We start from the raw sequence: 25,842 nt of genomic DNA, 5'->3' as shown, positions 1-25,842 counted from the left end.
CCCTCTCTTCTGAGGCCCATGTGAAAATTATCTTTCCCCATCTCCTTGAAGATTAATAATATGCACTTAATGAGAATGGGCCTAGGTGGTATCAGTGTAACATGTCATCTAATCTCAACCTCTGCCTTGGTGATCATGAAAACACATCAGAAGGATCTTCCCTTAGCTTGGGTCCTGGAGTAATAACATGAAATCTATAAATAATCACTTAACAAATACAACAATGTGGCAGTAAGAGCAGAATTAAGATTTGAACTCAGAAACAGTTAAGTCTAAAGCCAGTGAGCAGTTTTCTTTATGATATGGAATTTCCCTTATTAGCAAAGTCTAGTAGTATTGTATTTCTTACAGAGACTAGGGTAAAGAGTATAGGGCATTGTTTGGGGTCTGCAATTGTTATCCAAGCTCATGCTAGGGAGGTTCTTGGGGCACCGATGAAATAAGCATTTTCAGAAGGCCCTCCGGGAGGATGGGATGTGGAAGAAGGCTTTATTTGCATGGAGTTACATTTCTCAGGTTCCAAAATCCCATTTCCCCCAAGCCAGTCCTGAAAGAGGGGCAGCAGGGAGTTCCTCAGAGCCAGAGGCAGGGCCAGTGCCCAGAGCTTCCATTCCACGTTGCAGTCGAATGTAGTTCAGTACCCAGGCTAATTAAAATTCATCAATCCATGTGTGTGGAGTCCAACATGGCTGTGTGCCACCTTTGCACAGGGAAGCACAGCCCCCATAGCAGGAGTCCCAAGATAACCTGGTGTGTGGTGTGTGTGTGTGTGTGTGTGTGTGTGTGTGTGTGTGTGTGTGTGTGTGAGAGAGAGAGAGAGAGAGAGAGAGAGAGAGAGAGAGAAACTAGAGTGAACTTCCTTTGCTTTGAAGTGTAAATATCCAGGTTTCAAGTGCTTGTAGTGCCCATGCCCATCCTGTCCAATTACCTCTTTCCAGGTGTGATTGACAGGAAGGCACTTTCCCAGGTCACTCAGACCTTAAAGAGCAAGCATCTATCGGGTGTTCCCTTTCCTCTTTTCCTGTTAAATAATAACTAGGTTATTACAAAAGCATCACAATTAATGAGCTATAATGCCTTAATAAAGACATATTCCCATTTATATACTTCCTTTCTTATGATATAGGAGAGGACTATGCTTAGAGGGGCTGGGGAGGTGATTTATGGGCTGTGTGTTGAATAGAGCTAGACTCATGCCACTGTTCCAGTATACTAGTATTTTCAGCAAGTTCTCAGTTTGCTCTCGCTCTCTTGTCACACTTGCTTTGCTTTTATTCTTGACCTCTGAGTTGTGGTATAACTTTAGATGAGATAGCATGTATAAAGACAGTTAGTACACCCCACATTCTTTTTTTTTTAAATAGATATTTTTATTGATTTCAGAGAGGAAAGGAGAGAGAGATAGAAAAATCAATGATGAGAATCGTTGACCAGCTGCCTCCTGCATGCCCTGCTACTGGGGGTCAAGCCTGCACCTTGGGCATGTGCCCTTGACTGGAATCAAACCTGGGACCTTTCAGTCCGCAGGCTGATGCTCTATCCACTGAGCCAAACCAGCTAGGGCCACCCCACGTTCTTTCAAATGTCTACTACTGAACACCTAATTTGTGGCAGCACTATTGTAGAGCCCAGGATAAAATACCAAATGAAACACAAAAATACCTGTCTTCAAGGAGCATAAAAAATGAAAGCAATCACTGAAGATTTCTTAGCTTTCATTTTCTACAGAGAGTGTTCCTTCCACTTGCAAAAATCTGCTATATTATCTCTCCTTTTCTTTCTCAAAACCCTTTCTAATTTTTATTAGTATGGAATGCTGGGCAGGGTCAGTTTTTTCATTAACATTGAAAGGTAAAGTGAAACTATATATTTTTTCACTTTATAATCTTCTTATTATATGGAAAATGGTAGATCTATTTTAAGACTGCATTTTCTATCCATGAAACTAAGAAAATCAGAGAGCCACAACATAATAATAGAACCTTTCATGCAAAGGTGACTGTTTTAAAACATTTTCCCACATTTCCCTACTACCCCCTCACAAATTTTTTTTTAAAATATATTTTATTGATTCTTCACAGAGAGGAATAGAGAGGGACAGAGAGTCAGAAACATCGATGAGAGAGAGACATCGATCAGCTGCCTCCTGCACGCCCCCCACTGGGGATGTGCCCGCAACCCAGGTACATGCCCTTGACCGGAATCGAACCCGGGACCCTTCAGTCCGCAGGCCGACGCTCTATCCACTGAGCCAAACCGGTTAGGGCACCCCCTCACAAATTTTTGTTTCTGGTCAAAGATCCAGTCAAGGATCACTGACTACATTTGGTTGTCACGTCTCTAACTTCTTTTAATGTAGAAGATTTCCACCACTGTTTTTGTCTTTTATAGCAGTGATATTTTGAAGATACCAGGTCAATTGTCTTATAGGATCCCTCACATTTTGACTTATCTAAATGTTTCCTTATGGTTAGATGCATGTTAAATATTGTTTTATAAGAATTTTATCAATATAATGTGTACTTCTTATTACAGTGTATCAGAAAACACGTAATGTCAACTTGTCCTGTTATGGGTATGTTAGTTTGAAGACTTAATTAACATGGTGTTTTCTAGCTCTCTTCATTGTAAAGTTACTTTTATCCATTGCAATTAATAAGTTGTGGCTTTACATTAGGGGACATATTAACATCCTGTCCTCCTACATTTCACCTAATGGTTTTAGCATCTGTTGATGATTCTTGCCTAAATTAATTAGTGGTTGCAAAGGTCATTGGTAATCTTCTAATTGTATTGTTACATGTAAATATATTAGCTAGAATTTTTTATGCAATGAAGAGCTTGCACTTATCTCTTGTTTTTGAGTATTACTATGGACTTGGATATTTTTAAATATTCAATATAATATGAACCATTACCATTATTATTTGTGATGTTGAAATTGTCCCAATTTGACCAGTTGGAGGCCTGTCAGGGAAACTCTTGTTTTCCTGTGATAACCTAATGGAATACTTTAAATGTTAATGAAAAACTATTTCTTAAAGCCTGAAAACATATATTTTATTATTCCAGTGACAAAAATTGTGTTTCTTTTATATTTTACCTAGTAACTTAGAAATGATAATTCTAAGCATAAGTCTCCATTTTATGCAATCAAATGAGCAGAGTAAAAAAAGTATTGAATCACTTTACAAGAGATGAAATCTGCCCAACAAACTAAACATAAAATACTGGTAACACAGCTGTTCTCAGCTGCACTTTTTTCATTGCTGATCTTTCTGGGGGGAAAAAAAAACTGTAACCTTTTAATGAGGGTTAATTAGAAATGGGAAAAATGTCACAGAACTCTCAGGAAACTTGCTAGTGTTCTTGAGTGGTATTGGGTAATGGGTAATAATGATTTATCACTCTTCATAGTTGCTGATAAAACAATTCTCAATAAAGTCTTGGAAATGTGTTACCATTGATATAAAGTATATTATTTTTAATTGGCCATTTCATCTATAGCTGAAAAACAGATCACACTATCAGGAGGAAAGCTTGTTTTTAAATCACTGGTGCATACTTGTAATACATGATTAATATTTGGTTTTCTGTGACCACTGAAGTTTGCTGTTTCACCATTTCAGTATAGAAAGTAAACGCTCACCATTTTTGAGTGTTTGTTTCCTGGTACTTTGTATTATTATAATGAACTAGAGGCCTGGTGCATGAAATTTGTGCATGAGTAGGGTCCCTAGGCCTGGCCGGTGGTCAGGGCTGATCAGGGCCTTCTGGCTGCTGGCCGGGACCTCCCTTTCTGGCTGCCAGCTCCCAACTGGAGCTTTCCTTCATTCTGCACCACCCCCTGGTGGTCAGTGCACATCATAGCAAGCAATAGAACTCCAGTGGGGACACTTTGAAAATTAGCCTTTTATATATATAGATGTTTGCCCTTTGGGCTTAACTACATTAAATTATTTTGCCATCTAAGTATGACTTTCGCAAGTAGATAAATGACCTTCACAGTTCTAGCACCATTTGCGGCACACATAGACAAAAAATAAATTATTTTATTTTTAAAAATATTTTTAATTAATTTTAGAGAGAAGAAACGAAAGAGACAGAACATCAATGATGAGAAAGAATCATTGATTGGCTGCCTCCTGCATGCCCCCCTCCGAGGATCAAGCCCACAACCCGGGCATGTCCCCTGACTGGGAATTGAACCTGGGACCTCTTGATTCATGGGTCAATGCTCAACCACTGAGCCACACCCAGCTGGGCCAATACATATTTTTATAAAATATAGATGAAGAATTAAAGAAAGAGAGAAATGTGCAGTGGAGTGTGATGGTGTCTAATAAAGATGAACCTTTTATTCTTGGCTGATCTTCTTGTCCTGTAGCCAGGTCTCAATCCCTCATCCCTTTCTTGCAAAGCCTGGCCCTAGTGAAGCTAAAATAGGCAATTTGACATATGGGGTGGAAGATGTGGAAAAGTCAGGCAAGAACCTCACCCAAGGAAAAAAGAAAAGGGTTAGGAGACTGGCTAAGTGTGAAAAAAACCTCCTCATCGGAAAGTCCTAACTAAGAGTGTCACAACCAAATAGGTTAAGAGTTTGCAGGGAGGTGACTGTGGGGAGATGGCCTTTGCAAAATATTGAAGCTCTAAGCTCAGAGATATTTTTCATAACACTTTTGCACTGATCTAGTTTTCTCCCTTTGGCTGAAGATGTATGGTTGCTGACTCCAAGTTCCATCTAGGAATCCCCAAAACCTAAAATATATAAATTTTCCTGAACAGAAGCACTTGGATTATTAATGTGAGCTCTTTCCAAAAAATGAGCAAATCCCTTATATAAAAATATTTTTAAATCCCGTAAGAGAATTTGGCTACTTCTTAACCCTAATAAGACCCCACTTGTTCAGAAAGTATCCCAGATGTCCCTGTAGGGAATGAGAGGAGAAAGCTATGCTACACAGAAATATTTGCTGCTCTCAATGTAGGTAGCTGCCTTAATTGTGTTAAAGAAATTGTCAGCTCACATCTAATGTATTTCTTCTTGACAAATCTTACAAGTGGTTTCCTGAATAAGGGTTCACTTTAATTTAGGAGCAATATAATATCTATTTATATCGGTTGTATCTTGCTTTCTGAAATTACTCCATGCTACTGGTAACTACCTAACATGAATAATTATATTTAAACACTGTAGTTCTTCTATTTATTTACTTATTCATCTCATCTTTTATTAGAATATAAATTCCATGAAGGCAAAGACTTTGTAGTATTCACAACTGTGGCATCAACACCAGAAAAGTAGCTAGCTTTACTCAGAGTAGATGCTTGATAAGCATTTATTGTTGAATGGCACACTGGTACTTACATGATTATGTGAGTTTAGGAGCATATATAATCTGTCCTATTCTTTATTCCACCCATCCATCTGAAGCAGAATACAGTGCTCTCCTCATACAAAAATGAAATGAAGCATTTTATTTGAGGTACCCTTGTGAGGATAGAGGGTGCACTGGGGATAAAGTAAGATCTTTGCTCTGGGAATTGAAGTCTCTATTCTGAAAGTCTTACCTCTTGCTCTATTCTCTCAAACTCAAACCTTTAAATATTGTATGTGAAATGGAAATACCAGTTTTGACTTCTCTTCTCCATTATTATTTTTGCTCTTCTGTGTATATGTGGGGGCAAGGGAGCACTATATTTTCACTGTACAGCACTCAGAATTTACTCAGATCAACAGATGAATTGCACCTTGAGAAATGCTAATCATGCCAGTCATTTCTGTTGGCCAGTTGAAGAAGGCATTTCGCGCCCCCCCCTTTTTGCTATCTCTCTTGCTGAGAGTGTGTCTAGAATTTATGTATTTCTATTGTTGTAGCCCTCAAGCTATTCATTATCTGGTGTCTGCTCTAGTTCCATTATTCCTCGCTAGCAGTCAATTAATCCTTGCAATTTGGTCATCTTAGTTAACAATAGTAGGCATCGCTCCTGGATGTGAGCTACAGAGGGAGATATTTCATTATAACAAGAGGGAAAGCCCCATCCAGAAGTTTAGTACTCAAAGGTAGGGTATGAAATCTCCAGACCCTTCATTTCACCCTACAGGAGACTCAAAGGGAGAACTCTTCTGATTTCCGCCTTTGCCTCACTGAGGGTAACACCTAGCCAGGCAATTCTTTGCTCATCTTGAGTTTCATAATAATCACATTTGCCTTTGTTAATTCAATTTCCTAATATAAAATTTCTAAAGAAATATCTAAAATTCTTGTTGCATAAGGAGCATTAGGGACAATGATAGAAAGGAACATTCAGGGGAAAGTGAGCCCAAGATTGCATTACAAAAGCTAGAAAGAGGAAAAATTCAAAGACACAAACAAAAGTACTAAGTAGGAAAAGGAAATCTTCATGATGTCCTTAAGATGTCAATATTTCAAATTATTTTTCAGAGCATCCAAAGCCCTTCATTATCTAACACCAAATTACTTTTCATGATAATTTCATAGCACTGCACTCTTTGCTCTGGATATACTTTGAGTTATGTTTAATATGCACACTTAGGCTCATGTGTGCTGGCTAATATTGTTCCCTCTACCTATAATTCTTTTCTCTGTCTCCTTTCTCTATCTAGTAAAAGAATTGTCATATTTTCAGCTTATATGAAGTATATATTATTATTATTATACTCTTTATATATTTGGAAACTGAAGTTAATAAAGTTTGTCTTTTCATACCAATTTAATAACAATTGTCACTAAGTGTACAATGGCATAACATAAAATGTTTGACTTAATGGACATATTTCTGGATAGAAAAGCTAAGCTCAAAAATGTTAATCATAATTTATTTATGGCTTCCTCTTTCACTTAATTTTGTTCCACATCAGACTTTGTGGTACACAAAATAAGAATGATAAGGATGCTGATGAGGGTGAGGATGACTATTTCTCTACTGGTTATCTTCCCAATTTAATAGCAGCAAAAAACAATTAGCTCTTCAGGCTTGACTAAAGTCAATCCAGAGAAGATACACTGAGCCCCAGGTAGCATGGGCTTCTCTGTGTAACTCTGAGCATAGCAACCATGCTAATAGATCTACCTATATTTTTATTTGATCTTTGTCCTATTTTATCATATAGAAGCTAAAGATCAGAATAAATTATGCCCAGAAATGTGCCATGATTTAGGGGAATCCAAGTATTTCATATAGCCCAGAACTCCTGGGGAGAGAATTCCAAGTAAAGAAAATTGACAACCATTCTAGATCATGATAACAACAACAATGATAAACCATAAAAGATAAGAAAGAACATGTTTTCCCTAGTTATGATGTTTTCATTGTTTCCATTTCTATTTGGTCTTGAAGAGGACCCTCTTTGAATTCCATCTGAATAATATTGAGAGCGAACATCCTTTCCTATCATGATGAGCCAAGCATAATTAGGAAAAGTAAAAAACACAGAATGATTTAAAATAAAGAATAAACATTTGAACTTGTCTTTTTAAGCAATGACTTTATTTTGAAGTACAAATGGCAGTAAATAGATGAATAGTAGTTATGGTAAGATGAAACAGTGAATTTAAACAAAGATAGTCATACCAACCAAATAGAATTTCATCAAAGAAAAATATAGTTGTAAGTAAATGAATCAACATTTACCCTATTTATTCTAAAGCAATCTCATTCTGTTTTGTCCTTCCATCTATTGTTTGATTTATGTTTTGTGTCCTATTGACAAAGATTTACTAAATATTACTACAAAGTAATTTTTCTGTAGCATTAATGATAAATGTCTCTCTGGAATAATGTGAAAGCAAAAACTCATTTAAAAAGCCGATCACCTAGAGTGCATACTAATAAATTAAAATCAACAGATAAGATACCAACCCCCTTCTCACAAATAGAAATATCTTTCTTGATCCATTTGAGTTCACATGTCACAAATTCATGGTCTATGGTTTAATTTCCATAATACATTAATATTATTAATATATATTAAATACATTTACAGTCTTACAAATCATCCTGGGCCATGCAGTACATCACATCTACATCAAAACTATTAAATTATGATTCTGTAATTAAGATAAAATACTCATATGCTTGATGTACATTAGTTAATTAAATCTAAAGTAGAAAAAGAAGACACACACACACACACACACACACACACAAGTACAAGTAAAACTGGGGAAATCTGAACAATATCATTGTATTTTATCACTGTCAATTTCCTGATTGTTATATTTTGCTATTGTTTTTGCGAGATGTTACCATTGGGGGAACTGAGTGAAGGATACACGGGCTTTCTGTATTGTTTCTTATAATTGTGTGACTCTACAATGATCTGAAAACAAAATGTTTACTTAAAATATACAAGGAAACGTTTACCATGTATTTGACAGAGAAAGAAAGAGAGAAAGAGTGCTTTCGGAAATGGGAATTGAACAGAATCAAAAAAGGAGACCATAAAACCACTGCCATTGGGGCTGCATTTAAGAGCCAAGAGTGCTACAGGACACTCAAAGTAGCTAGTTTTGAAGATCCTGCATAATTTTATCTTACTCTAGTATGAAGTTACCCTGGCTGGAGTCAATAGCTTATCTCCTTATATATTTTAGGTATGCTCCTATGGGTTTCTTGTATTTGTTTCTTCTTAGTCACTCTGAAATAAGTCAGTCTTCATAGAAATTTACTCTAAATTATCCATATTGCTTCATGCTGCAATGACCATGATAGGAAGTAGAAGTTAGCAATGCATGTAATTTGGGATCATGTGAAAGATTAACCCATTGATTCTATATTTTTTCCTCTTGCTTGTATTATTGACATTTTAATTGTACTGGTTAAAGTTATCAATTTATAAAGATATTTATTCTCTCTACATTCATCTATGATTTTAATGTATTCTCAACACAAAAGATCCAGATGATTTTATTATAGAAATAATTCAACAAGCTGAACATAAAGTTTATATGACAGTATGGGGAAAAAAAAACCATGAGAAGTGTCAAGAAATACTTTCACAATAACAATTAAGGGAACTAACATTATTTTAAACCAAAATATGAAATAATACTAGTAATTGAAACAAGGTATAATTGGTGGAGGGTGAAACAAAAGTTGATGAAGCAGTTCAATTATTTGAACCCCTAAGTTATATGCACAAATAACCAAACATTGTTAGTATCTTGATGATCCATTAGCTGACAACTTAATTCCCCTTAAATTCCTTGAAAACCAATAGGTGGAAACCACTTGCCTCACAAAATTACTTTTCATCTAGTATTTAGAGTCATTCACTTTCCCCAAATCAAGATGATTCTATTACAGAACAATCATCTCTCTGTTTGCTATCCTAGAAGTTTTTTTTCCACCTGGGACAATGTTTAGGGGTAGAATGCAGGTTTTCTTTCTTTTACAAGAACCAAAGGAGTTTGTGAAAGGGGAAGAGGGAAAGGAGAACCAGCATCTTCATCACATGTGTGCCCTTCCTAGGCAGATCCAGGAGTTTTACCAAGCATTCAAAGAAGAACTAACATGTATCTTCTTCCAAATATTCCAAAAAATTCAAGAGGAAGGTGAACTTCCAAGCTCTTTTTTTATGAGGCCAGCATTATCCTAATTCCAAAACCAGATAAAGACACTAAAAAGAAAGAGAATTACAGGCCAGTATCCCTGATGAACATGGATGCCAAAATCCTCAGCAAAATATTAGCAAACCGGATCCAGCAGTATATTAAAAAGGTCAGACACCATGGCCAAGTAGGACTTATTCCAGGGATGCAAGGCTGGTACAATGTTCACCAATCAATAAATGTGATACATCACACAAACTGAAAGATAAAAATCATATAATCATATCAATATATGCGGAAACAGCATTTGAAAAAAAATCCAGCACCTAATTTTGATAAAATCTCTCATCAAAGTGGAAATAGAGGAATCATACCTCAACTTAATAAAATCCATATATAACAAACCTACAGCCAACATCATACTCAATGGTCAAAAACTAAAAGTGTTTCCCTTAAGAACAGGAACAAGACAGGGATGCCTACTTTCACCACTCTGATTCAACATAGTACTGGAAGTCTTAGCCACAGTAATCAGACAAGGAGAAAAAATAAAAGGCATCCAAATTGGAAAGGAGAAAGTGAAACAGTCATTATTCACAGATGACATGATATTGTACATATAAAAGTCTAAAGATCCCAGCAAAAACAAAATGATGAGATTTAAAACATGAATTCAGCAAAGTAACAGCATACAAAATTAACATAAGAAATCGATGGCATTTTTATGCACCAATGACTCTCAGAAAAAGAAACTGTAAAACAATTCTTATCATTGCAACAACAACAACAACAACAACAACAACAAAATAAGATACCTTGGAATAAACTTAATCAAGGAGGTAAAGGACTTATACTTGGAAAACTACATGACACTGAAAAAGGAAATAGAGACCCTGGCTGGTTTGGCTTGGTGGATGGAGCTTCTGCCTGTGGACTGAAAGGTCCCGTGTTAAGTTCTGGTTGGGGGCACATGCCCGGGCTGTGGGCTTGATCCCCAGTGTGTGTGTGTGTGTGTGCAGGGGCTGGGGATATAGGAGGCAGTGGATCAATGATTCTCTCTCATCGTTGATGTTTCTCTCTCTCTCTCCCTCTCCTTTCCTCTCTGAAATCAATATATATGTATATGTGTGTGTGTGTATATATATATATATATGTATATATATATATATATATATATATATATATATATATATATATATATATTAGTATAAACAATATACTGTGTTATGGATTAGAAGAATTAACATCACTAAAATTTCCATACTTCCCAAAGCAATCTATAGATTCAACAGAATACCTATTAAAATCACACATCTATGCCGAAACCGGTTTGGCTCAGTGGATAGAGCGTCGGCCTGCGGACTGAAGGGTCCCAGGTTCGATTCCGGTCAGGGGCATGTACCTTGGTTGCGGGCACATCCCCGGTGGGGGGCGTGCAGGAGGCAGCTGATCGATGTTTCTCTCTCATCGATGTTTCTAGCTCTCTATCCCTCTCCCTTCCTCTCTGTGAAATATCAATAAAATATATTTAAAAAACATCACACATCTAGAGCAAATACTCCAAATATTTATATGGAATCAAAGACCTTGACTAGCCATAGCAATCTTGAGAAAGAAAAACAAAGTCAGAAGGATCACAATACCGCAATACCAGATATCAAATTATACTATAAAGCCATTGTAATAAAATAAAAAAGCCTGGTATTGGCACAAGAATAGGCATACAGATCAATGGAACAGAACAGAAAACCCAGAAATTGACCCAAGCCATTATGCTCAATTAATATTTGACAAAGGAACCAAGAGCATACAATGGAGTGAATACAGTCTCTTTAATAAATGGTGTTGAGAAAATAGGACAGGTACATGCAAAAAAAAAAAAAAAAAGAAACTAGACCACCAACTTACACCATACACAAGAATAAGCTCAAGATGGATAGACTTAAATGTAAGTCATGAAACCATAACAATCCTAGAAGAAACCATACGCAGCAAAATCTCAGACATCTCTCATAGCAATATGATTGCTGATACATCCCCTAGCTAGGGCGAAGGAAACTAAGAAGAAAATAAACAAATGGGACCACATTAAAAATAAGCTTCTGCACAGCAAAAGAAACCATCCACAAAAACGAAAAGAAAGCCCACTGCATGGGAGAACATATTTGGCAATGATACATCTGGTAAGTGGTTAATCTCCAAAATATATAAGGAACTCATACAACTCAGCAAAAGGAAAACACAAAATCCAATTTAAAAATGGGCAAAGGACTTAAATAGACACTTCTCCAAAGTGGACATAGAGATGTCCAAGATACATATGATAGAATGCTCAAAGTCACTGATCATCAGAGAGATGCAAATTAAAATGACAATGAATTATCACCTCACACCTGTCAGACTGGCTACCATAGAATGGCTGCCATCAACAACTCAACAAATGACAAATGCTGGCAAGGCTGTGAAGAAAAGGGACCCCTTATGCACTGCTGGTGGGAATGCAGACTGGTGCAGCCATTATGGAAAACAGTATGGAGTTTCCTCAAAAAATTAAATATGGAACTGCCATTTGACCCAGTGATCCCACTTCTAGGAATATAGCCTAAGAAACCCAAAACACCATTCAGAAAGAGTACATGCACCCCTATGTTCAAAGCAATGCTTTTTACAATAACTAAGATCTGGAAATAGCTCAAGTGCCTATCAGCAGATAAGTGGATAAAACGGTGGTGGTACATTTACACCATGAAATACTATGTAGCTGTAAAAAAGAGGCTCTCTTACCCTTTAAGACAGCATGGATGGACCTGGAGAGTATTATGCTAAGCAAATTAAGCCAGTCATAGCAATACAAATATCACATGGTCTCACTTGTATGTGGAATCTAGTGAACAAAATAAACTTATGAACAAAATGGATCCAGAGATATTGAAATATGGATCAGACTGACGAATCTCAGAGGGAAGGGGCAGGGCAAGAAAAGATTAATCAGGGGACTTATATGTATATATGCAAAGCCCATGGACACAGACAATAATACAGTAAAGGCCTAGGGAGGGGATGCAAGTAGATTTGAAGGGGTCAATGGTGGGAAAAAGAGGGACATCTGTAATACTTTCAACATTAAAGATACAGTTTAAAAAGAGTCTAAAAAGAAGAGTCTATAGAAGGACGTGAGTATTAATATCTTTGTACAATCCATGCTTCCCATTGTAGGGAAGTCTTTGCCTGCACCAGAGTTACACATGCGCTAGATTGAACACCTCTGACTTAAGTCAAAATAGCATTTATTTTTTACTTGACCAGAAGTTCAGATATTGGCAGTCTCTGAGTTAACTCTGTTTCCATAGTGTCTTCTGAGACCCATACTCGTTCAGTTATTTACTGATAGAAATTTTATGGCTCCACGTAGCTCCAAGCATCATAGTCTTAAGTGGTGACATCAAAGGAGAAAACAAAGGAGGAAAGATTATACTTTTTCAGACAGAAGCAACTTCCCCAGAGGCCTACAGCAGATTTTCCATTTGCCAGATAAGAGATACATGCTCACACTTAGATCAGTCAAAGGCAATGGAAACAGAATTGCCATAGACATATTAGACCAATTGTGATCCAGCTTCTAATTAATTGGGGCTATGTACACTGGCACTGTCCAAGACATGGGAATTTTTTAGCAAAGAATTGAAGTGTGGAGGCAGAAGTTGCCAGTGCTTTTCACATATCCCCTAGGATTATTGTATCATTTTTGTGCTCTTCACCACGTTTACACCAAGTGCGCTTATGTGCTGTCTCTCCAAACAACCAGCACCTGTCTCTCTCTGTTTGAGGACTGTCCTCCAGGTGCCAAACCTGCTATGTTTGGGTGCTTGGGGACCCAGAAGTGCCTGGGAATTTACTCTGTCTTTCCAAGTTCCCTGCCAGGAGATGTTTAAGCAGAAATTGACAAGTACGGGGAGTAGAAATGCTCCAGGTCCCTTGTGCCATGATGAATACAAGTCTCAATTATAATTGACATTGTATCTAAAGCTCCTCTATGGGATTTAAAGTTACTTCCACAGGGATTTGCTTGATATTTTACCCTTCCTTAGGCCCCTCCCCATTCCAGCCTTCTTTCCCACTCCCCTAACACTTTTCCCAGAAATACTTCCTAGCACAGTGGTCGGCAAACTCATTAGTCAACAGAGCCAATTATCAACAGTACAACGATTGAAATTTCTTTTGAGAGCCAAATTTTTTAAACTTAAACTTCTTTTAACGCCACTTCTTCAAAATAGACTCGCCCAGGCCGTGGCATTTTGTGGAAGAGCCACACTCAAGGGGCCAAAGAGCCGCATGTGGCTCGTGAGCCGCAGTTGCTGACCACTGTCTTAGCAAATCACTTTTTTTTAATTAATTAATTTTTTTAATTGTTTGAAGTATTACAAATAGTAGTACATATGTCTCTTTTTTTCTCCATTGACCTCCCCCCAGCCTCCCCTTCCCCCCAGTACCTGCCCCCTCTCAGTGTCTTTTATCCATTGGTTATGCTTATATGCATGCGTACAAGCCTTTGCCTCAGGGTCTGCTTCTGGAATACCCAGCCTAATAAAAGAGTAGGCTATTGGGTAATCATCAAACTTTTCTGGAAATCCCAGAGTAGAAGGCTTTGGGTTAGAGATACCTGGGGAGAAAGCATGTGACTAGTTCAGTGCTTGCAATATAGAACCTATCAATGATTCTTAAAGCAGCAAACAAATTTGCTAGCTTACTTCCACAACATGTATAACTTTCAAACAGATTCACTCCCCAAAGATTTCTTGGTATGGAGTATATAATTGTGAAAATAAATTTCAAACCTATAATGCTTTGGTTTATGAAATATAGCCTGATATAATTTTTATCACACAAATCCCTTGTATAAATGAGAGAATTTAAAATTGAGACATCTATGAATGTGGAATTTTATATGTTTAGACAATAAAAAAATACATTAGAATTACTTTATAGTTCCCCAGTAGGACTCAGAGTAGCAGAATTATCTTTCCATATTATACAAACTATGTCTCTAAAATGATAAGATCAATTCCCCAACTACATGCTGAAATCTGTTTTCCTATTTGAAATATATCTTATTATTTGATAGCAGTACCTCATATGAGGAATCTCTCTGTATATTGTACCATTTCTTAGAAATATTTATGTTTCTAAATATATTAAAAACCACTTTTAAAACTATTTTTGTGAGAGTCTGTTAATAGATAGGGATGGCTGGATAGATAGATGGATGGATGGATAGATAGATAGATAGACAGATAGATAGATAGATAGATCAATCACATTTCTCACTGAAATAAAGGACTGCTGAACAGAAAATCCCTAAGGAGTTAAGCTACATTGGAAATCACACACGTTGACTATACCAATAGGAAAAATTGGTGAATGAAATAATAGGTAATAAAATTATCTCTGTAAATCCATCTGTCCACTATATGCAATGTACTATAATATATATATTATATCTTTTAAATTGAGCCTCATAGTAACTCCTTCTTAATTAAATCTAATTATTCCCATTTTTGCATATGGGTAAAATGAACTTCATTAAGATTTAAGGTACTTCTACAAATATATACAGCAAACCAATAATAGATCTTAGATTTAAACACAGGTCTATATGCACCTTAAGTATGTGGTACTAAACCATTGTGTCTGCACCATTTTATGAGACAAGAAATTCATCTCTTTTGGGAAAATCACTCTGAATTGTTCTACTGATGTTATGTTAAGCAAAGCACAGTGCACTTCCCGTCCATTCTGTAGATATCATCAGTAATAGCATGGATGTGAAACCTGAACTAACAGTGATGGATTCAAGAGCAAATCCATGGCTTTTCCTGCCAAAGTATCCCCTGACCTTTATGGCCAGAAGTTTGGTTCCCATGTATTTCAGGAACATGAGAGAAAAATCAGAACCTTATTCCCCATAGAAAGTAATAAGCCATATGGAGGTTCTTCCAAACTTCAGTTTGTAAATTGGGACCATCATCTGAATTTCACAGAACCAGAGTACAAAAATCTTACTTCTAAGGTAGAGAGATTTGACTACATTTATGCATCTTTTTATTTTTGTCAAAGGACATAATAGTGGCATTATTTCCAGTGCTCAGTTACAAACAGAATAAGTAAGATATTCATTACTCATGAGAAAAAGAAAAGATGTGGCTAGTTATAGAATTAAAGGATGTATTGATGTGAGAAAGAGAAGAGTTTGTGATTCATTATCTATATTTTCATACCACAGTAGCAAATTTGGAAATCTAACATCATTTAAACATTCTTAAAATTTCTTGGCCATATTTATCGCTGGTATTTTTTTTTCAATTACCATATTTTATCTTTTGGCCTCAGAATCCAGCTACCATCCTAGGATCCTTCCCTTTTCCTTGTCTTTCTAGCTCCTCATTTTCCCCCTTGGCTACTCTTGAGTTACCTATGGCTGACTAATGAGAGCCAACATTTCTCCTCCTCCTCCTTTTGGTTAATAGTTTCATTGAGATGTAATTTACATAATATAATACCCATTGTAAGTGTACAATTCAATGATTTTTAGTAAATTTATGGACTTGTGCAACCATCACCATGATCCAGTTTTAGACCTTTTTATTACCCTGGAAAGATCCTTAATGTCCATTTGCAGTCAATCCTCATACTAAATTCCAATCCCAAACTACCATTAATCTGCTTTCTGTTTGTATACATTTGAGTTTTCTAGACATTCCTTATAATGCATTTCTGTGACATATAGTGTTTTTGAATCTGGATTCTTTCACTAATTATGTTTTTAAAATTCTTATATATTGTAGCATGCTCCAACAGTATGTTTCTTTTGACTGATAGTGTTCCATTATGTGAAATACCATATTTTGTTTATTCATTCACCATTTGATAGACATTTGTATTGTTTCCAGTTTGGGAACTTTTTGAATATGTTGGATGATCATTTATGTGAAAGTCTTTGTGAGAACAATGTGTTTTCATATCTCTTTGATAGATACCTAGGACTGGAATTATTGGGTTGTATGGTCAATTTATAATAAACTTTTAAAGAAGTACCAAACTATTTTCAAAATGGCTGCACCATTTTGCAGTCTCAACAGTAGAGTATTAAGGTTCTAGTGTCTTCACATTCTTGCCAAAACTTTGAGTTTTCTAAATGGTGTGATTTGAAGCACAAAGGTCCAATTTATCTTTTTTTTTTCATTTTGTAGATCTTGCTTTTGGTGTCATATCTGATAACTCTTTGCCTAACTCAAGTTCATGAAGACTTTTTTTCCTATGTTGTTCTCTAAAAATTTTATAGTTTTGGCTCTTATATTTAGATCAATTATCCATTTTGAGTTAATTTTTGTGTATGTTGGGAAAGAGTCTAAATTAATCTTTTGCATGTGGCTATCCGAGTGTATTATAATTGTCTTATAATGTGGATATCCAATTGTCTTATAGTAAGATTATTGAAACTAAATTACCTTGGCCCATTTGTCAATAATAGATTGTCCATGGATCTGGCCATGAATCTATATGACTGTCCTATGCCAGTACCACATTGCCTTGATTACTGTGGCTTTATTGTAAGTTTGAAATAGGGAAGTATAAGTCTTCCAATTTTATTATTTTTAAAGATTATTTTAGTTGTTCTGGGTATTTGCATTTCCATCAAAATGTTAAGATCAGTTTGTCAGTTTCTACCCAAAATAATCCTGCTAGGATTTTGATAAAGATTATGTTGAACCTATAGGTAAACTTTGGGAGAATCACCATTGTAATAATATTGTGTTTTCCAATCCATGGCTAGATTGAACTTTTTAGTAAGAAAGAGCGCATTCAATACTATAAGAAAAGGGGTTGGCATTAAATGCATAGACAGTCTATCCATTCTATCAATATTAAGCCCAATTACAGTGAGCAGCTTGATAGAAGAAGAATGAGATGGTTTTGTTCTGATTGCTTCCATTTTTCTTAACTAGATTAGTAATAAGGTCATCACTTGAGAGCTAGAACAAGGAGTTCTATTTAATGAGATAAGGAGTTGTAAAAATTTCTTTAGGGAGTGCAAAAATGACTTGACTAAGGGGTTATGAGAGAACTGGGAGACTATTGAGAGTATTTTGTTACCTCTTTGGAGAATACTGTTGACATAAGAATTGGTTCATGCTGGCTTGCTTAGTATATATTCCCTGTCATCTCAGGCAATTGCCAGCACAAACAAATAGCCAGAACCACCAACATACATGTCAGTAAGGTCAGGTAACTTCAGTCACATGAATGAGCCCTGATAAGACCAGCAGAACTCTTCAGCTGAGCCCAACCTAAAAGTGTGAGCTAAAAAATATTGTTTTAAAGTTTTGAGATTTGTTTCAGGTTGATTATTAATCAATGAAACATAGTATGTACTTATTCTGAGTCAAACATTCTTTTGATGACTTTACATTTATTATCTTATGTTAGGGTGACCACTTTATCCCAGTGTGTGCAGGGCCTGTCTGGTTTTAACACCATAAGGTGCACATCCCAAGAAACCTCTTCAATCCTGGGCAAACCAGGACAGTGGGCCACTCAATATTTAGCTCTCTCTCTCTGTTTCTTTATTACTTCAATCTTGTCTGATGCATGTAAAATATGTAGAAATCTGTGTATAGAATTTATAAAGGAGAAAACATTTGATATACTCCCTCCATCAGCACCTGGATGATCTTGGGCAATTTAATTAAGCTTAGAGTATCAATTTCCTTGGTTGTATAATGGAGATATCAGTATTACCTACTCAAAGGGTTGAGGAGGGAATTAAATGAGCTGGTGGTGCTTAGAATAATTCTTGGTTCTATATCAATTGACTGTTGTCATATTGTTATTAAGTTGTGGTCAAACCTCTGTATTGGAGCTTTCCAAGTAAAGGACTTTTATGTCCTTAGTTAAGTTTATTCTTAGGTATCTTAATTTTTTTTTTTGGTGCAATGGTAAATGGGATTTTTTTTTTTTTCGTTTCTCTTTCTGTGAGTTCATTATTGGTGTATAAAAAGGCCATAGATTTCTGGGTGTTAATTTAGTATCCTGCTACATTGCCAAATTCATTTATTAGGTCTAGTAGTTTTTTTATGGAGTCTTTGGGGTTTTCTATGTATAGTATCATGTCATCTGCGAATAAGGACCATTTTACTTCTTTTCCAATTGGGATGCCTTTTATTTCTTCTTCTCGTCTGATCGCTATGGCTAGCACTTCCATCACTATATCGAACAGGAGTGGTGAAAGTGGGCATCCCTGTCTTGTTCCTGTTCTTAGGGGAAATGAGTTTAGTTTTGCCCATTGAGTATGCTTGTTGGCTGAGGGTTTGTCATATACAGCTTTTATTATGTATGATCCCTCTATTCTCACTTTGCTGAGAGTTTTTATCAAGAAAGGGTATTGGATTTTGTCAAATGCTTTTTCTGCATCGATTGATATGATTATGTGATTTTTGTCTCTCAGTTTGTTTATGTGATGTATCACATTTATTGATTTGCAAATATTGTACCATCCTTGAATCCCTGGAATAAATCCCACTTGGTCATGGTGTATGATCTTTCTAATGTATTGCTGAATCCGATTTGCTAGAATTTTGTTGAGGCTTTTAGCATCTATGTTCATCAACTATATTGGACTGTAGTTCTCTTTTTCTGTGGTGTCTTTATCTGGTTTTGGTATTAGGGTAATGCTGGCTTCATAGAAAGAGCTTGGAAGTGTGCCTTCCTCTTGAATTTTTTGGAATTGTCTGAGGAGGATAGATTTTAGTTCTTCTTTGAATGCTTGGTAGAACTGCCCTGTAAAGCCATCTTGACCAGGGCTTTTGTTTGCTGGAAGATTTTTGATTTCTGCTTCAATTTCGTTGGTAGTTATTGGTCTATTCAGGTTTTTTATTCTTCCTGATTGAGTTTTGGGAGCTTGTATTTTTCTAAGAATATGTCCATTTCATCTAGGTTGTCCATTTTGTTGGAATAGAGTTGTTCATAGTATTTTTTCATAATCATTTGAATTTCTGTGGGATCGGTTGTTACTTCACTTCTTTCATTTCTGATTTTGTTTATTTGGGTCCTCTCTCTTTGTTTCTTGGTGAGCCTAACTAGACCTGTACTCAGGAAACTTCAGGACATTGAAAAAAGAGATAGAGGAAGACATAAACAAATGGAAGAACATGCCATGTTCATGGATTGGTAGAATCAACATCATTAAAATGTCCATACTAGCCAAAGCAATCTACAGATTCAATGCAATCCTCATTAAAATACCAGCGGCATATTTTGAAGATCTAGAACAAACTCTCCAAAAATTCATCTGGAATAAATAAAGACCGCGAATAGCCACAGCAATCCTGAGAAAGAAGAACAAAGTTGGAGGGATCATATTACCAGATATCAAGCTATATTACCAAGCCACAGTTCTCAAAACTGCCTGGTACTGGCACAAGAACAGACATATAGACCAATGAAACAGAACAGAGAACCCAGAGATCAACCCAAGCCATTATGCTCAATTAATATTTGACAAAGGAGGCAAGAGCATACAATGGAGTCAAAATATTCTCTTTAATAAATGGTTCTGGGAAGTTTGGACAGATACACGCAAAAAAAAAAAAAAAAAAAAAAAAAAAAGAAAGAAAGAAAGAAAGAAAGAAACTAGATCACCAACTTACACCATAAACAAAAACAAGCTCAAATTGGCTAAAGGACTTGAATGTAAGACAAGAAACCATAAAAATCCTACAAGACCCTATAGGCAGCAAAATAACAGACATATGTCATAGCAATATCTTTACAGACACAGCTCCTAGGACAATGGAGACTAAGGAGAAAATAAACAAATGGGACTACATCAAAATAAAAAGCTTCTGCACAGCAAAAGAAACCATCAACAAAACAACAAGAAAGCCCACTGCATGGGAGAACATATTTGCCAATGATATTTCAGATAAGGGTTTAATCTCCAACATTTACAGGGAACTCATACAACTTAACAAAAGGAAGATAAACAACCCAATCAAAAAATGGGCAATGGACCTAAATAGACACTTTTTGAAAGAGGACATACAGAAGGCCTAGAGACATATGAAAACATGCTCAAAGTCACTAATCATCCGAGAGATGCAAATCAAAACAACAATGAGATACCATCTCACACCTGTCAGAATGGCTATCACCAAAAAATCAACAAATGACAAATGCTGATGAGGATGTAGAGAAAAAAGAACCCTCCTGCACTGCTGGTGGGAATGCAGACTTGTGCAGCCACTGTGGAAGACAGTATGGAGTTTCCTCAAAAAACTGAAAATGGAACTCCCTTTTGACCTAGTGATCCCACTTCTAGGACTGTATCCCAAGAAACCAGAAATACCAGTGAGAAAGGATATATGCACCCCTATGTTCATAGGAGCACAATTTACAATAGCTAAGATTTGGAAACAGCTTAAGTGCCCATCAGCAGATGAGTGGATTAAAAACTGTGGTGCATCTACAGAATGGAATACTATACCGCTATAAAAAAGAAGGAACTTCTACCACTTGCAACAACATGGATAGACCTGGAGAGCATTATGCTAAACGAAGACACAGACACTGGGGCGGTGGAGACTTGCCAGGGGTGGGAATGGCTGGTGTAGGGAGGATCAAGCGGGGAAAAAAGGAGACATATGTAAAACTTTAGACAATATAAAGAAAAAGAAATAAATAAGTAAGTAAATAAATAAACAAACCTCTGTATTGGTAAAAAGTGGGCAAATTTAAAGGTGGTATTGCTTTAAATACAATGGGTACTACTTTCAACAACATAACATGCAAATGAACATTTTCAGAGAAACTGCGACATTTTAGTTTTAGTTGAAATCCATTTTTTTTTCAGATCTCTGGTAATATTAAATTCAGTTAATTTAAAAAGAGGAGGGAATGCTTTGATTCAATTCTCTATAAGCCTGTCTTAGAGAATGCATGTGGGACTGCCTTTTCATGTGTGCCTGGTAAGTGGAAGTTACGAATTTTAAAAAATGAGATTTAGTCATAATCATAGTAACTCATCTACAGTGGATTAAATATTAATAGCAATTTTCAACAAAGTAATATAATTATTTTTGGTAGGAGTTATCAGTATCATTTGAATACTTTTAACACATCTCCCAGAGAAAATAATAAGACAGATTTTAGCAAAGATCATGAAGTCCCTATTATTTTATAGAAGAATAGTGAATATAAATTTTACCATGTTACTGATATCCTTTAAATAGAATAATAATGAAAATCTGCCTTCTGGAAGAAATATTTCACTGCATTCATATTAGCCTAGTGATTATATGTGTTTGACTTGCTCATAGAATGTGACCTGAAAGCCAGAAAATAAAAAGGAACTAATTCTGCCCGTTAAGGGCTCCAGGGGAAAAAGGATAAAAAGTGGTATAGGAGAAAAATAAAAGTGATTATAACATTAAATATTAGAAAGCAAATTTAGGTCGGCAAATTTTAGAGAAATAAACATGATGGAATTATATAATAATCATTAAATCTATTGCCCATTCCATAGATTTGGAGATTCCTAAAAGAATATAGCAGTTAATTGTTAAGATCTTTACCTAGTTTTTCTGGAATCAGTAGTTCCAGAAATAGCAGAAGCAGGGAGAATGTGTCCTCCACATTGAGGAGAGGATGCCCATTCTACTCATGAGGGGGAATAAAAATTTAAGGTTTGCCAAGCCAGCATAGCTCAGTGGTTGAGCATCAACCTATGAACCAAGAGGTCCAGGTCAATTCCCAATCAGGACACATGTCCAGGTTGCAGGCTCGATCCCCAGTAGGGGGCATGCAGGAGGTAGCCAATCAATGATTTTCTCTCATCATTTATGTTTCTATCTCTCTCTCCCTCTCCCTATCTCTCTGAAATTAATAAAATATCTATAATAATAAAAGTGTAATATGCTCATTAGACTGGACAACCTTCTGGATGACCTTCCGGACCACTTTCAAGACTAAGCCATGGCGCTGGGGGGGTTAAGGCAGAGGCAGCTGCCACCGTGGTGGTGGCTGAGCCCCTTGCACAAATTTCGTGCATTGGGCCTCTAGTATATAAATAAAAGTAAGGGTTATATTTGATAGATTTACATAGGCCTGGTTTAGAATCGTGAGTCAAAGAATAAGAATTTGAATATGTATGTGCCTATGAGTTTATGTTTTTGTGCATGTGATGGGGGGTGGGCGGGTTGCACTGACTTCATGAGCTGATTATTTCTGTTAATATTGAGCAGAGTTTGGCTTATATTTCAGGATAGCCTCAAGGTGACTAGCATTTTTCACCTTGCTTAGTTTCAGTAGATTAACCACAGCAATCAGCTATCTCCAAATATGTTTGGCATCATGGTGTACCGAGGTACACTTTCCTCCAAGCTTTTCTGATTTTAATTTCCCTTCTGCAGATTTTACCTTGTCTTTCTCAAGTCCCTTTGGAATATTAGTTTTTGCTTGGTCTATTCTTTTTTCAATACATTGTCAGAGTATGTTGTGTTGTAAATGAAGAATCTTTATACGCAGACATAAATGAACTTTCTCCTTGAATCTCCTCTTAATGAATAAGATATTTAGTCTGTTGTTTTAAAGATCCTTGAACATACATTATTTTGATCTGCTTGACAACAAATAATATTTCTATAAATAAAATAGCAAAAAATTTGACTATGTAACTGCCTCTATAACCAGTGTGCTGACACTAATACATTTTTTTCTGACAATGAAAGAAAAATTAATCATTTTGGAAAACTAACAAAATTATATATATGATAAAGTATAAAAATAAAAAATAATTTCATTTCCATCTCATATTTTTTCTTCTATGCATTTTTGTTTCTGTATATTTTCCCACAAAGTTAGAATCATACTAAATGTAATGATTAATGACATAGGTTTTATACAGTTCACATACTAGTAAGTATTTTCCAAATATTACACAAAATACACTAAGTGGCCAGATTATTATGATCTCTGAATGCATAATAATCTGGCCACTCAGTGTATATCCTATATAATAAAAGGCTAATATGCAAATTGTCCCTCGACCAGGAGTTCGACCAGCAGGCAGGCCGGCCAACCGCCCATGTCCCCTTCCCCTGGCCAGGCTGGGCGGACCCCACCCATGCACAAATTCATGCACCAGGCCTCTAATACTCTAATATATATATATATATATGTGTGTGTGTGTGTGTATATATACATATATATATATCCTCTAATATGTATACATATACATATATATATATATATATATATATATATACTGTAAACACTGAGTGGCCAGATTATTATGCGTTCAGAGATCATAATAATCTGGCCACTCAGTGTATTTTTCTGATATTATTATGGTAATAGTTTCATAGTGATAATAATAGCCACAATGTACTGAGTGCCAGGGTCTAATCTAAGTAATAATCTGCACAGTAACAATTTGAAGTGAGTAATATTATCTTCATAATATTAATAAATTCTTTATGTGCCCAATTGAGAGATATCAATATATCTTTGAAAAAAAGAAATACTTTTATTGCTTTTTATTTTTTTTAGCCTTAACTAGCTAAACAACAGAATTCACCAGGAGAGCTAGAGGGTATAAGTGGGGTTAAATATATTGGGGGGTGGGGAGAGAAGACAGACATAGTATCTCAGAAATACTGAACACTATGAGGATCAGAGGACAAATAAAAAACATTACTAGAGTCATTAAGAAACTGTTTAGGGTCATTAAATTCAAGATCTAAGAGATAGAGTAGCAGAACCAAGAGACATTAAGCTAAGAGAATAAGGACCATGAGCTTGGAACTCAGGCTATTGTCTTATAGCAAAGGTAAAAATGGAAACTATGGATAAATGGTCAAAATATAGAAACTAGATATGAGTAAGAATCCTTATATACCAGCTGTAAGAAATACACTTGACTTTGTAGCTCTTAAAAATATTAATTTTTATAAATTTCAAGAGGAAATTTGTCTCATTACATTAGAATTCCTTCTCAGACTCAGAACTGGTCCCAAAGAATAAATTACCCTGAGCGCATGGGTTGAAACGTAAACAGGCTAGAGTTACAAACAAATGAGCAGGTAAGTGGTCAGCAAAGTCTCACCCTACCCTCATCTTCTCTAGTTTGGATTTTTAACTGTTATGTCTATGCTCTCTGATCTCTAACTCAAATACCACTGTATACAATGGACTACAATCCAACCATAAAAAAAAAATGAAATCTTGCCATTTGCGACAACAAGGGCCTTGAGGGCATTATGCTAAGGGAAATAAGTCCAACAGAGAAAGACAAATACTGTATGATCTCACTTATATGTGGAATATAAAAAAAAAACACGCAAGCAAATACACACCAAGGTCACAGATACAGTAAACAGTTGGGTGGTTGCCAGAGAGGAAGGATTGGGGTGGGAAAAGGGGGTCAATAAGTACAAATTTCAGTTATAAAATAAATAATGGGGATATAATGTACAACATGGTGATTGCAGTTACTAACACTGTATTGCATATGTGAAAGTTGCTAAAGTCATCATCATAAGAAAAGAAAAAAAATGTAACTATGTACGGTGATGTTAGTAACTAGATTTATTATGGTGATTATGTCTCAATGTATACAAATATAAAAGATTATGTTGTACACTTAAAACTAAATAGAAAAACATTTCCTCCTTCTTGCTCAAACTAAAACTAAGAATTCTTCCCTCAAATATTGTTTCCCTGATGCCTCATAAGTGGTAGCTGTTTTCTTCCCTATACCCCCCTTACCTTTTTCCCTACAAGTGGAGTTTCTCTTCATTGCTCTTTCCTGACCATTCTCCTTCTCTCTTCCTTAAAGTACTCCAATATTTGAAACTCATGTCATGAGGATATAATACCCATTTCTTCTTATTATACCACCCACAGCTCCTTTGGCTCCTGCCTGCCATTTTACTATGTTAGCTCCTGGTTCATTGACATTTTCTGGTATACTACTTTTGTTATAATTATAACTGATACCTGATTCCAATATCCATTTTGATGACTGTTCAGCTATTCAATTCTTAATCCCATTCATTTCTTTTATCCAATGATTTTGTCTTCCATCATACCTTAACCATAAACTAATGGCCATAGAATTTGTTACTATGTAAATATAACCTTCTAGCAGTAAATATAACCTTCTCAGTATCCCAGTTCAAACCACCCACCCTCTAATTACTACCTGTTGTATTTC

The sequence above is a fragment of the Plecotus auritus genome (assembly GCF_963455305.1).
Source record: "Plecotus auritus genome assembly, chromosome: X".
Lineage (NCBI taxonomy): Eukaryota > Metazoa > Chordata > Mammalia > Chiroptera > Vespertilionidae > Plecotus > Plecotus auritus.
This window is presented reverse-complemented; position numbering follows the sequence as displayed.